Genomic DNA, 13420 nt, shown 5'->3' on the forward strand with positions numbered 1-13420 from the left:
TCCCTGGGTTACACACTGTCTGATCCCTCTGGCCCCATCCTCCACGGGTTACATGCTGTCTGATCTCACTGGCTCCATCCTCCCCGGGTTACACACTGTGTGATCCCACTGGCTCCATCCTCCCCGGGTTACACACTGTCTGATCTCACTGGCTCCGTCCTCCCCGGGTTACACACTGTCTGATCTCACTGACTCCATCCTCCCCGGGTTACACACTGTCTGATCTCACTGACTCCATCCTCCCCGGGTTACACACTGTCTGATCTCACTGGCTCCATCCTGCCCGGGTTACACACTGTCTGATCTCACTGGCTCCATCCTCCCCGGGTTACACACTGTCTGATCCCACTGGCTCCATCCTCCCCGAGTTACACACTGTCTGATCTCACTGACTCTATCCTCCCCGGGTTACAGTGTCTGATCTCACTGGCTCCATCATAAGACCAAAAGACATAGGAGCAGAAGTAAGGCCATTCGGCCCATCGAGTCCACTCCACCATTCAATCATGGCTCATTTCAACTCCATTTACCCACTCTCTCTCCATAGCCCTTAATTCCTCGAGAAATCAAGAATTTATCAATTTCTGTCTTCAGGACACTCAACGTCCCGGCCTCCACCGCCCTCTGTGGCAATGAATTCCACAGACCCACCGCTCTCTGGCTGATCCTCCCGGGGTTACACACTGTCTGATCTCACTGGCTCCATCCTCCCCGGGTTACGCACTGTCTGATCTCACTGGCTCCATCCTCCCCGGGTTACACACTGTCTGATCTCACTGGCTCCATTCTCCCCGGGTTACACACTGCCTGATCTCACTGGCTCCATCCTCCCCCGGGTTACGCACTGTCTGATCTCACGGGCTCCATCCTCCCCGGGTTACAGTGTCTGATCTCACTGGCTGCATCATAAGACCATAAGACATAGGAGCAGAAGTAAGGCCATTCGGCCCATCGAGTCCACTCCACCATTCAATCATGGCTCATTTCAACTCCATTTACCCACTCTCTCTCCATAGCCCTTAATTCCTCGAGAAATCAATAATTTATCAATTTCTGTCTTAAAGACAACGTCCCGGCCTCCACCGCCCTCTGTGGCAATGAATTCCACAGACCCACCACTCTCTGGCTGATCCTCCCGGGGTTACACACTGTCTGATCTCACTGGCTCCATCCTCCCCGGGTTACACACTGTCTGATCCCACTGGCTCCATCCTCCCCGGGTTACACACTGTCTGATCTCACTGGCTCCATCCTCCCCCGGGATACACACTGTCTGATCTCACTGGCGCCATCCTCCCCGGGTTAGTGTCTAGTCTCACTGACTCCATCCTCCCAGGTTACACACTGTCTGATCTCACTCGCCCCATCCACCCAGGTTACGCACGGTTTGATATCATTGGCTCCATCCTCCCCAGGTTACACACTGTCTGATCTCACTGGCTCCATCCTCCCCAGGTTACACACTGTCTGATCTCACTGGCTCCATCCTCCCCCGGGTTACACACTGTCTGATCTCACTGGCTCCATCCTCCCCGGGTTACAGTGTCTGATCTCACTGGCTCCATCATAAGACATAGGAGCAGAAGTAAGGCCATTCGGCCCATCGAGTCCACTCCACCATTCAATCATGGCTCATTTCAACTCCATTTACCCACTCTCTCTCCATAGCCCTTAATTCCTCGAGAAATCAAGAATTTATCAATTTCTGTCTTAAAGACACTCAACGTCCCGGCCTCCACCGCCCTCTGTGGCAATGAATTCCACAGACCCACCACTCTCTGGCTGATCCTCCCGGGGTTACACACTGTCTGATCTCACTGGCTCCATCCTCCCCGGGTTACACACTGTCTGATCCCACTGGCTCCATCCTCCCCGGGTTACACACTGTCTGATCTCACTGGCTCCATCCTCCCCGGGTTATACACTGTCTGATCCCACTGGCTCCATCCTCCCCGGGTTACACACTGTCTGATCTCACTGGCTCCATCCTCCCCCGGGTTACACACTGTCTGATCTCACTGACTCCATCCTCCCCGGGTTACACACTGTCTGATCTCACAGGCTCCATCCTCCCCGGGTTATACACGGTCTGATCTCACTGACTCCATCCTCCCCGGGTTACACACTGTCTGATCTCACTGGCTCCATCCTCCCCGGGTTACACACTGTCTGATCTCACTGACTCCATCCTCCCTGGGTTACACACTGTCTGATCCCTCTGGCCCCATCCTCCACGGGTTACATGCTGTCTGATCTCACTGGCTCCATCCTCCCCGGGTTACACACTGTGTGATCCCACTGGCTCCATCCTCCCCGGGTTACACACTGTCTGATCTCACTGGCTCCGTCCTCCCCGGGTTACACACTGTCTGATCTCACTGACTCCATCCTCCCCGGGTTACACACTGTCTGATCTCACTGACTCCATCCTCCCCGGGTTACACACTGTCTGATCTCACTGGCTCCATCCTGCCCGGGTTACACACTGTCTGATCTCACTGGCTCCATCCTCCCCGGGTTACACACTGTCTGATCCCACTGGCTCCATCCTCCCCGAGTTACACACTGTCTGATCTCACTGACTCTATCCTCCCCGGGTTACAGTGTCTGATCTCACTGGCTCCATCATAAGACCAAAAGACATAGGTGCAGAAGTAAGGCCCTTCGGCCCATCGAGTCCACTCCACCATACAATCATGGCTGATTTCAACTCCATTTACCCACTCTCTCTCCATAGCCCTTAATTCCTCGAGAAATCAAGAACTTATCAATTTCTGTCTTAAAGACACTCAACGTCCCGGCCTCCACCGCCCTCTGTGGCAATGAATTCCACAGACCCACCACTCTCTGGCTGATCCTCCCGGGGTTACACACTGTCTGATCTCACTGGCTCCATCCTCCCCGGGTTACACACTGTCTGATCTCACTGGCTCCATCCTCCCCGGGTTACACACCGTCTGATCTCACTGACACCATCTTCCCTGGGTTACACACTGTCTGATCCCACTGGCCCCACCTCCGCGGGTTACATGCTGTCTGATCTCACTGGCTCCATCCTCCCCGGGTTACACACTGTCTGATCCCACTGGCTCCATCCTCCCCGGGTTACACACTGTCTGATCTCACTGGCTCCATCCTCCCCCGGGTTACACACTGTCTGATCTCACTGGCGCCATCCTCCCCGGGTTAGTGTCTAGTCTCACTGACTCCATCCTCCCAGGTTACACACTGTCTGATCTCACTCGCCCCATCCACCCGGGTTACGCACGGTTTGATATCATTGGCTCCATCCTCCCCAGGTTACACACTGTCTGATCTCACTGGCTCCATCCTCCCCAGGTTACACACTGTCTGATCTCACTGGCTCCATCCTCCCCGGGTTACACACTGTCTGATCTCACTGGCTCCATCCTCCCCGGGTTACAGTGTCTGATCTCACTGGCTCCATCATAAGACATAGGAGCAGAAGTAAGGCCATTCGGCCCATCGAGTCCACTCCACCATTCAATCATGGCTCATTTCAACTCCATTTACCCACTCTCTCTCCATAGCCCTTAATTCCTCGAGAAATCAAGAATTTATCAATTTCTGTCTTCAGGACACTCAACGTCCCGGCCTCCACCGCCCTCTATGACAATGAATTCCACAGACCCACCGCTCTCTGGCTGATCCTCCCGGGGTTACACACTGTCTGATCTCACTGGCTCCATCCTCCCCGGGTTACACACTGTCTGATCTCACTGGCTCCATCCTCCCCGGGTTACACACTGTCTGATCTCACTGACTCCATCCTCCCCGGGTTACACACTGTCTGATCTCACTGGCTCCATCCTCCCCCGGGTTACACACTGTCTGATCTCACGGGCTCCATCCTCCCCGGGTTACAGTGTCTGATCTCACTGGCTGCATCATAAGACCATAAGACATAGGAGCAGAAGTAAGGCCATTCGGCCCATCGAGTCCACTCCACCATTCAATCATGGCTCATTTCAACTCCATTTACCCACTCTCTCTCCATAGCCCTTAATTCCTCGAGAAATCAATAATTTATCAATTTCTGTCTTAAAGACAACGTCCCGGCCTCCACCGCCCTCTGTGGCAATGAATTCCACAGACCCACCACTCTCTGGCTGATCCTCCCAGGGTTACACACTGTCTGATCTCACTGGCTCCATCCTCCCCGGGTTACACACTGTCTGATCCCACTGGCTCCATCCTCCCCGGGTTACACACTGTCTGATCTCACTGGCTCCATCCTTCCCGGGTTACACACTGTCTGATCCCACTGGCTCCATCCTCCCCTGGTTACACACTGTCTGATCTCACTGGCTCCATCCTCCCCCGGGTTACACACTGTCTGATCTCACTGGCGCCATCCTCCCCGGGTTACACACTGTCTGATCCCTCTGGCCCCATCCTCCATGGGTTACATGCTGTCTGATCTCACTGGCTCCATCCTCCCCGGGTTACACACTGTGTGATCCCACTGGCTCCATCCTCCCCGGGTTACACACTGTCTGATCTCACTGGCTCCGTCCTCCCCGGGTTACACACTGTCTGATCTCACTGACTCCATCCTCCCCGGGTTACACACTGTCTGATCTCACTGACTCCATCCTCCCCGGGTTACACACTGTCTGATCTCACTGGCTCCATCCTGCCCGGGTTACACACTGTCTGATCTCACTGGCTCCATCCTCCCCGGGTTACACACTGTCTGATCCCACTGGCTCCATCCTCCCCGGGTTACACACTGTCTGATCTCACTGACTCCATCCTCCCCGGGTTACACACGGTCTGATCTCACTGACTCTATCCTCCCCGGGTTACAGTGTCTGATCTCACTGGCTCCATCAGAAGACCATAAGACATAGGTGCAGAAGTAAGGCCCTTCGGCCCATCGAGTCCACTCCACCATACAATCATGGCTGATTTCAACTCCATTTACCCACTCTCTCTCCATAGCCCTTAATTCCTCGAGAAATCAAGAACTTATCAATTTCTGTCTTAAAGACACTCAACGTCCCGGCCTCCACCGCCCTCTGTGGCAATGAATTCCACAGACCCACCACTCTCTGGCTGAGCCTCCCGGGGTTACACACTGTCTGATCTCACTGGCTCCATCCTCCCCGGGTTACACAGTGTCTGATCTCACTGGCTCCATCCTCCCCGGGTTACACACCGTCTGATCTCACTGACACCATCTTCCTTGGGTTACACACTGTCTGATCCCACTGGCCCCACCTCCGCGGGTTACATGCTGTCTGATCTCACTGGCTCCATCCTCCCCGGGTTACACACTGTGTGATCTCACTGATTCCATCCTCCCCGGGTTAAACACCGTCTGATATCACTGGCTCCATCCTGCCCGGGTTACACACTGTCTGATCTCACTGGCTCCATCCTCCCCGGGCTACACACTATCTGATCCCACTGGCTCCATCCTCCCCGGGTTACACACTGTCTGATCTCACTGACTCCATCCTCCCCGGGTTACACACTGTCTGATCTCACTGACTCCATCCTCCCTGGGTTACACACTGTCTGATCCCACTGGCCCCATCCTCCCCGGGTTACACACTGTGTGATCTCACTGATTCCATCCTCCCCGGGTTAAACACCGTCTGATATCACTGGCTCCATCCTGCCCGGGTTACACACTGTCTGATCTCACTGGCTCCATCCTCCCCGGGCTACACACTATCTGATCCCACTGGCTCCATCCTCCCCGGGTTACACACTGTCTGATCTCACTGACTCCATCCTCCCCGGGTTACACACTGTCTGATCTCACTGACTCCATCCTCCCTGGGTTACACACTGTCTGATCCCACTGGCCCCATCCTCCACGGGTTACATGCTTTCTGATCTCACTGGCTCCATCCTCCCCGGGTTACACACTGTGTGATCCCACTGGCTCCATCCTCCCAGGGTTACACACTGTCTGATCTCACTGGCTCCGTCCTCCCCGGGTTACACACTGTCTGATCTCACTGACTCCATCCTTCCCGGGTTACACACTGTCTGATCTCACTGACTCCATCCTCCCTGGGTTACACACTGTCTGATATCACTGGCTACATCCTGCCCGGGTTACACACTGTCTGATCTCACTGGCTCCATCCTTCCCGGGTTACACACTGTCTGATCCCACTGGCTCCATCCTCCCCGGGTTACATACTGTCTGATCTCACTGACTCCATCCTCCCCGGGTTACACACTGTCTGATCTCACTGACTCCATCCTCCCCGGGTTACACACTGTCTGATCTCACTGGCTCCATCCTGCCCGGGTTACACACTGTCTGATCTCACTGGCTCCATCCTCCCCGGGTTACACACTGTCTGATCTCACTGGCTCCATCCTCCCCGGGTTACACACTGTCTGATCTCACTGGCTCCATCCTGCCCGGGTTACACACTGTCTGATCTCACTGTCTCCATCCTCCCCGGGTTACACACTGTCTGATCTCACTGTCTCCATCCTCCCCGGGTGACACACTGTCTGATCTCACTGGCTCCATCCTCCTCGGGATACATACTGCCTGATCTCACTGACTCCATCCTCCCCGGGTTACACACTGTCTGATTTCACTGACTCCATCCTCCCCGGGTTACACACTGCCTGATCTCACTGGCTCCATCCTCCCCGGGTTACACACTGTCTGATCTCACTGGCTCCACTCTCCACGGGTTGCACACTGTCTGATCGCACTGGCTCCATCCTCCCCGGGTTACACACTGTCTGATCTCACTGGCTCCATCCTGCCCGGGTTACACACTGTCTGATCTCACTGTCTCCATCCTCCCCGGGTTACACACTGTCTGATCCCACTGGCCCCACCTCCGCGGGTTACATGCTGTCTGATCTCACTGGCTCCATCCTCCCCGGGTTACACACTGTGTGATCTCACTGATTCCATCCTCCCCGGGTTAAACACCGTCTGATATCACTGGCTCCATCCTGCCCGGGTTACACACTGTCTGATCTCACTGGCTCCATCCTCCCCGGGCTACACACTATCTGATCCCACTGGCTCCACCCTCCCCGGGTTACACACTGTCTGATCTCACTGACTCCATCCTCCCCGGGTTACACACTGTCTGATCTCACTGACTCCATCCTCCCTGGGTTACACACTGTCTGATCCCACTGGCCCCATCCTCCCCGGGTTACACACTGTGTGATCTCACTGATTCCATCCTCCCCGGGTTAAACACCGTCTGATATCACTGGCTCCATCCTGCCCGGGTTACACACTGTCTGATCTCACTGGCTCCATCCTCCCCGGGCTACACACTATCTGATCCCACTGGCTCCATCCTCCCCGGGTTACACACTGTCTGATCTCACTGACTCCATCCTCCCCGGGTTACACACTGTCTGATCTCACTGACTCCATCCTCCCTGGGTTACACACTGTCTGATCCCACTGGCCCCATCCTCCACGGGTTACATGCTTTCTGATCTCACTGGCTCCATCCTCCCCGGGTTACACACTGTGTGATCCCACTGGCTCCATCCTCCCAGGGTTACACACTGTCTGATCTCACTGGCTCCGTCCTCCCCGGGTTACACACTGTCTGATCTCACTGACTCCATCCTTCCCGGGTTACACACTGTCTGATCTCACTGACTCCATCCTCCCTGGGTTACACACTGTCTGATATCACTGGCTACATCCTGCCCGGGTTACACACTGTCTGATCTCACTGGCTCCATCCTTCCCGGGTTACACACTGTCTGATCCCACTGGCTCCATCCTCCCCGGGTTACACACTGTCTGATCTCACTGACTCCATCCTCCCCGGGTTACACACTGTCTGATCTCACTGACTCCATCCTCCCCGGGTTACACACTGTCTGATCTCACTGGCTCCATCCTGCCCGGGTTACACACTGTCTGATCTCACTGGCTCCATCCTCCCCGGGTTACACACTGTCTGATCTCACTGGCTCCATCCTCCCCGGGTTACACACTGTCTGATCTCACTGGCTCCATCCTGCCCGGGTTACACACTGTCTGATCTCACTGTCTCCATCCTCCCCGGGTTACACACTGTCTGATCTCACTGTCTCCATCCTCCCCGGGTGACACACTGTCTGATCTCACTGGCTCCATCCTCCTCGGGATACATACTGCCTGATCTCACTGACTCCATCCTCCCCGGGTTACACACTGTCTGATTTCACTGACTCCATCCTCCCCGGGTTACACACTGCCTGATCTCACTGGCTCCATCCTCCCCGGGTTACACACTGTCTGATCTCACTGGCTCCACTCTCCACGGGTTGCACACTGTCTGATCGCACTGGCTCCATCCTCCCCGGGTTACACACTGTCTGATCTCACTGGCTCCATCCTGCCCGGGTTACACACTGTCTGATCTCACTGTCTCCATCCTCCCCGGGTTATACACTGTCTGATCTCACTGGCTCCATCCTCCCCGGGTTACACACTGTCTGATCTCACTGACTCCATCCTCCCCGGGTTACACACTGTCTGATCGCACTGGCTCCATCCTCCCCGGGTTACACACCGTCTGATCTCACTGGCTCCATCCTCCCCGGGTTACACACTGTCTGATCTCACTGTCTCCATCCTCCCCGGGTTACACACTGTCTGATCTCACTGGCTCCATCCTGCCCGGGTTACACACTGTCTGATCTCACTGTCTCCATCCTCCCCGGGTTATACACTGTCTGATCTCACTGACTCCATCCTCCCCGGGTTACACACTGTCTGATTTCACTGACTCCATCCTCCCCGGGTTACACACTGTCTGATCTCACTGGCTCCATCCTCCCCGGGTTACACACTGTCGGATCTCACTGGCTCTATCCTCCACGGGTTGCACACTGTCTGATCGCACTGGCTCCATCCTCCCCGGGTTACACACTGTCTGATCTCACTGGCTCCATCCTGCCCGGGTTACACACTGTCTGATCTCACTGTCTCCATCCTCCCCGGGTTATACACTGTCTGATCTCACTGGCTCCATCCTCCCAGGGTTACACACTGTCTGATCTCACTGGCTCCATCCTCCCCAGGTTACACACTGTCTGATCTCACTGGCTCCATCCTCCCCGGGTTACACACTGTGTGATCCCACTGGCTCCATCCTCCCAGGGTTACACACTGTCTGATCTCACTGGCTCCGTCCTCCCCGGGTTACACACTGTCTGATCTCACTGACTCCATCCTTCCCGGGTTACACACTGTCTGATCTCACTGACTCCATCCTCCCTGGGTTACACACTGTCTGATATCACTGGCTCCATCCTGCCCGGGTTACACACTGTCTGATCTCACTGGCTCCATCCTTCCCGGGTTACACACTGTCTGATCCCACTGGCTCCATCCTCCCCGGGTTACACACTGTCTGATCTCACTGACTCCATCCTCCCCGGGTTACACACTGTCTGATCTCACTGACTCCATCCTCCCCGGGTTACACAATGTCTGATCTCACTGGCTCCATCCTGCCCGGGTTACACACTGTCTGATCTCACTGGCTCCATCCTCCCCGGGTTACACACTGTCTGATCTCACTGGCTCCATCCTGCCCGGGTTACACACTGTCTGATCTAACTGTCTCCATCCTCCCCGGGTTACACACTGTCTGATCCCACTGGCTCCATCCTCCCCGGGTTACACACTGTCTGATCTCACTGACTCCATCCTCCCCGGGTTACACACGGTCTGATCTCACTGACTCTATCCTCCCCGGGTTACAGTGTCTGATCTCACTGGCTCCATCAGAAGACCATAAGACATAGGTGCAGAAGTAAGGCCCTTCGGCCCATCGAGTCCACTCCACCATACAATCATGGCTGATTTCAACTCCATTTACCCACTCTCTCTCCATAGCCCTTAATTCCTCGAGAAATCAAGAACTTATCAATTTCTGTCTTAAAGACACTCAACGTCCCGGCCTCCACCGCCCTCTGTGGCAATGAATTCCACAGACCCACCACTCTCTGGCTGAGCCTCCCGGGGTTACACACTGTCTGATCTCACTGGCTCCATCCTCCCCGGGTTACACAGTGTCTGATCTCACTGGCTCCATCCTCCCCGGGTTACACACCGTCTGATCTCACTGACACCATCTTCCTTGGGTTACACACTGTCTGATCCCACTGGCCCCACCTCCGCGGGTTACATGCTGTCTGATCTCACTGGCTCCATCCTCCCCGGGTTACACACTGTGTGATCTCACTGATTCCATCCTCCCCGGGTTAAACACCGTCTGATATCACTGGCTCCATCCTGCCCGGGTTACACACTGTCTGATCTCACTGGCTCCATCCTCCCCGGGCTACACACTATCTGATCCCACTGGCTCCATCCTCCCCGGGTTACACACTGTCTGATCTCACTGACTCCATCCTCCCCGGGTTACACACTGTCTGATCTCACTGACTCCATCCTCCCTGGGTTACACACTGTCTGATCCCACTGGCCCCATCCTCCCCGGGTTACACACTGTGTGATCTCACTGATTCCATCCTCCCCGGGTTAAACACCGTCTGATATCACTGGCTCCATCCTGCCCGGGTTACACACTGTCTGATCTCACTGGCTCCATCCTCCCCGGGCTACACACTATCTGATCCCACTGGCTCCATCCTCCCCGGGTTACACACTGTCTGATCTCACTGACTCCATCCTCCCCGGGTTACACACTGTCTGATCTCACTGACTCCATCCTCCCTGGGTTACACACTGTCTGATCCCACTGGCCCCATCCTCCACGGGTTACATGCTTTCTGATCTCACTGGCTCCATCCTCCCCGGGTTACACACGGTGTGATCCCACTGGCTCCATCCTCCCAGGGTTACACACTGTCTGATCTCACTGGCTCCGTCCTCCCCGGGTTACACACTGTCTGATCTCACTGACTCCATCCTTCCCGGGTTACACACTGTCTGATCTCACTGACTCCATCCTCCCTGGGTTACACACTGTCTGATATCACTGGCTACATCCTGCCCGGGTTACACACTGTCTGATCTCACTGGCTCCATCCTTCCCGGGTTACACACTGTCTGATCCCACTGGCTCCATCCTCCCCGGGTTACACACTGTCTGATCTCACTGACTCCATCCTCCCCGGGTTACACACTGTCTGATCTCACTGACTCCATCCTCCCCGGGTTACACACTGTCTGATCTCACTGGCTCCATCCTGCCCGGGTTACACACTGTCTGATCTCACTGGCTCCATCCTCCCCGGGTTACACACTGTCTGATCTCACTGGCTCCATCCTCCCCGGGGTACACACTGTCTGATCTCACTGGCTCCATCCTGCCCGGGTTACACACTGTCTGATCTCACTGTCTCCATCCTCCCCGGGTTACACACTGTCTGATCTCACTGTCTCCATCCTCCCCGGGTGACACACTGTCTGATCTCACTGGCTCCATCCTCCTCGGGATACATACTGCCTGATCTCACTGACTCCATCCTCCCCGGGTTACACACTGTCTGATTTCACTGACTCCATCCTCCCCGGGTTACACACTGCCTGATCTCACTGGCTCCATCCTCCCCGGGTTACACACTGTCTGATCTCACTGGCTCCACTCTCCACGGGTTGCACACTGTCTGATCGCACTGGCTCCATCCTCCCCGGGTTACACACTGTCTGATCTCACTGGCTCCATCCTGCCCGGGTTACACACTGTCTGATCTCACTGTCTCCATCCTCCCCGGGTTATACACTGTCTGATCTCACTGGCTCCATCCTCCCCGGGTTACAGTGTCTGATCTCACTGGCTCCATCATAAGACATAGGAGCAGAAGTAAGGCCATTCGGCCCATCGAGTCCACTCCACCATTCAATCATGGCTCATTTCAACTCCATTTACCCACTCTCTCTCCACAGCCCTTAATTCCTCGAGAAATCAAGAATTTATCAATTTCTGTCTTCAGGACACTCAACGTCCCGGCCTCCACCGCCCTCTATGACAATGAATTCCACAGACCCACCGCTCTCTGGCTGATCCTCCCGGGGTTACACACTGTCTGATCTCACTGGCTCCATCCTCCCCGGGTTACACACTGTCTGATCTCACTGGCTCCATCCTCCCCGGGTTACACACTGTCTGATCTCACTGACTCCATCCTCCCCGGGTTACACACTGTCTGATCTCACTGGCTCCATCCTCCCCCGGGTTACACACTGTCTGATCTCACGGGCTCCATCCTCCCCGGGTTACAGTGTCTGATCTCACTGGCTGCATCATAAGACCATAAGACATAGGAGCAGAAGTAAGGCCATTCGGCCCATCGAGTCCACTCCACCATTCAATCATGGCTCATTTCAACTCCATTTACCCACTCTCTCTCCATAGCCCTTAATTCCTCGAGAAATCAATAATTTATCAATTTCTGTCTTAAAGACAACGTCCCGGCCTCCACCGCCCTCTGTGGCAATGAATTCCACAGACCCACCACTCTCTGGCTGATCCTCCCAGGGTTACACACTGTCTGATCTCACTGGCTCCATCCTCCCCGGGTTACACACTGTCTGATCCCACTGGCTCCATCCTCCCCGGGTTACACACTGTCTGATCTCACTGGCTCCATCCTTCCCGGGTTACACACTGTCTGATCCCACTGGCTCCATCCTCCCCTGGTTACACACTGTCTGATCTCACTGGCTCCATCCTCCCCCGGGTTACACACTGTCTGATCTCACTGGCGCCATCCTCCCCGGGTTACACACTGTCTGATCCCTCTGGCCCCATCCTCCACGGGTTACATGCTGTCTGATCTCACTGGCTCCATCCTCCCCGGGTTACACACTGTGTGATCCCACTGGCTCCATCCTCCCCGGGTTACACACTGTCTGATCTCACTGGCTCCGTCCTCCCCGGGTTACACACTGTCTGATCTCACTGACTCCATCCTTCCCGGGTTACACACTGTCTGATCTCACTGACTCCATCCTCCCCGGGTTACACACTGTCTGATCTCACTGGCTCCATCCTGCCCGGGTTACACACTGTCTGATCTCACTGGCTCCATCCTCCCCGGGTTACACACTGTCTGATCCCACTGGCTCCATCCTCCCCGGGTTACACACTGTCTGATCTCACTGACTCCATCCTCCCCGGGTTACACACGGTCTGATCTCACTGACTCTATCCTCCCCGGGTTACAGTGTCTGATCTCACTGGCTCCATCAGAAGACCATAAGACATAGGTGCAGAAGTAAGGCCCTTCGGCCCATCGAGTCCACTCCACCATACAATCATGGCTGATTTCAACTCCATTTACCCACTCTCTCTCCATAGCCCTTAATTCCTCGAGAAATCAAGAACTTATCAATTTCTGTCTTAAAGACACTCAACGTCCCGGCCTCCACCGCCCTCTGTGGCAATGAATTCCACAGACCCACCACTCTCTGGCT

General features: G+C 55.2%; 1 protein-coding gene across 8 annotated transcripts in view; it reads right to left on the reverse strand.

Moving 5' to 3' along the window:
• LOC140410282 (NACHT, LRR and PYD domains-containing protein 3-like) overlaps positions 1–13420 on the reverse strand; it is a 193457-nt gene that overhangs the window by 151614 nt on the left and 28423 nt on the right. The window lies entirely within an intron of this gene.

The sequence above is a fragment of the Scyliorhinus torazame genome, chromosome 4, assembly GCF_047496885.1.
Source record: "Scyliorhinus torazame isolate Kashiwa2021f chromosome 4, sScyTor2.1, whole genome shotgun sequence".
NCBI lineage: Eukaryota > Metazoa > Chordata > Chondrichthyes > Carcharhiniformes > Scyliorhinidae > Scyliorhinus > Scyliorhinus torazame.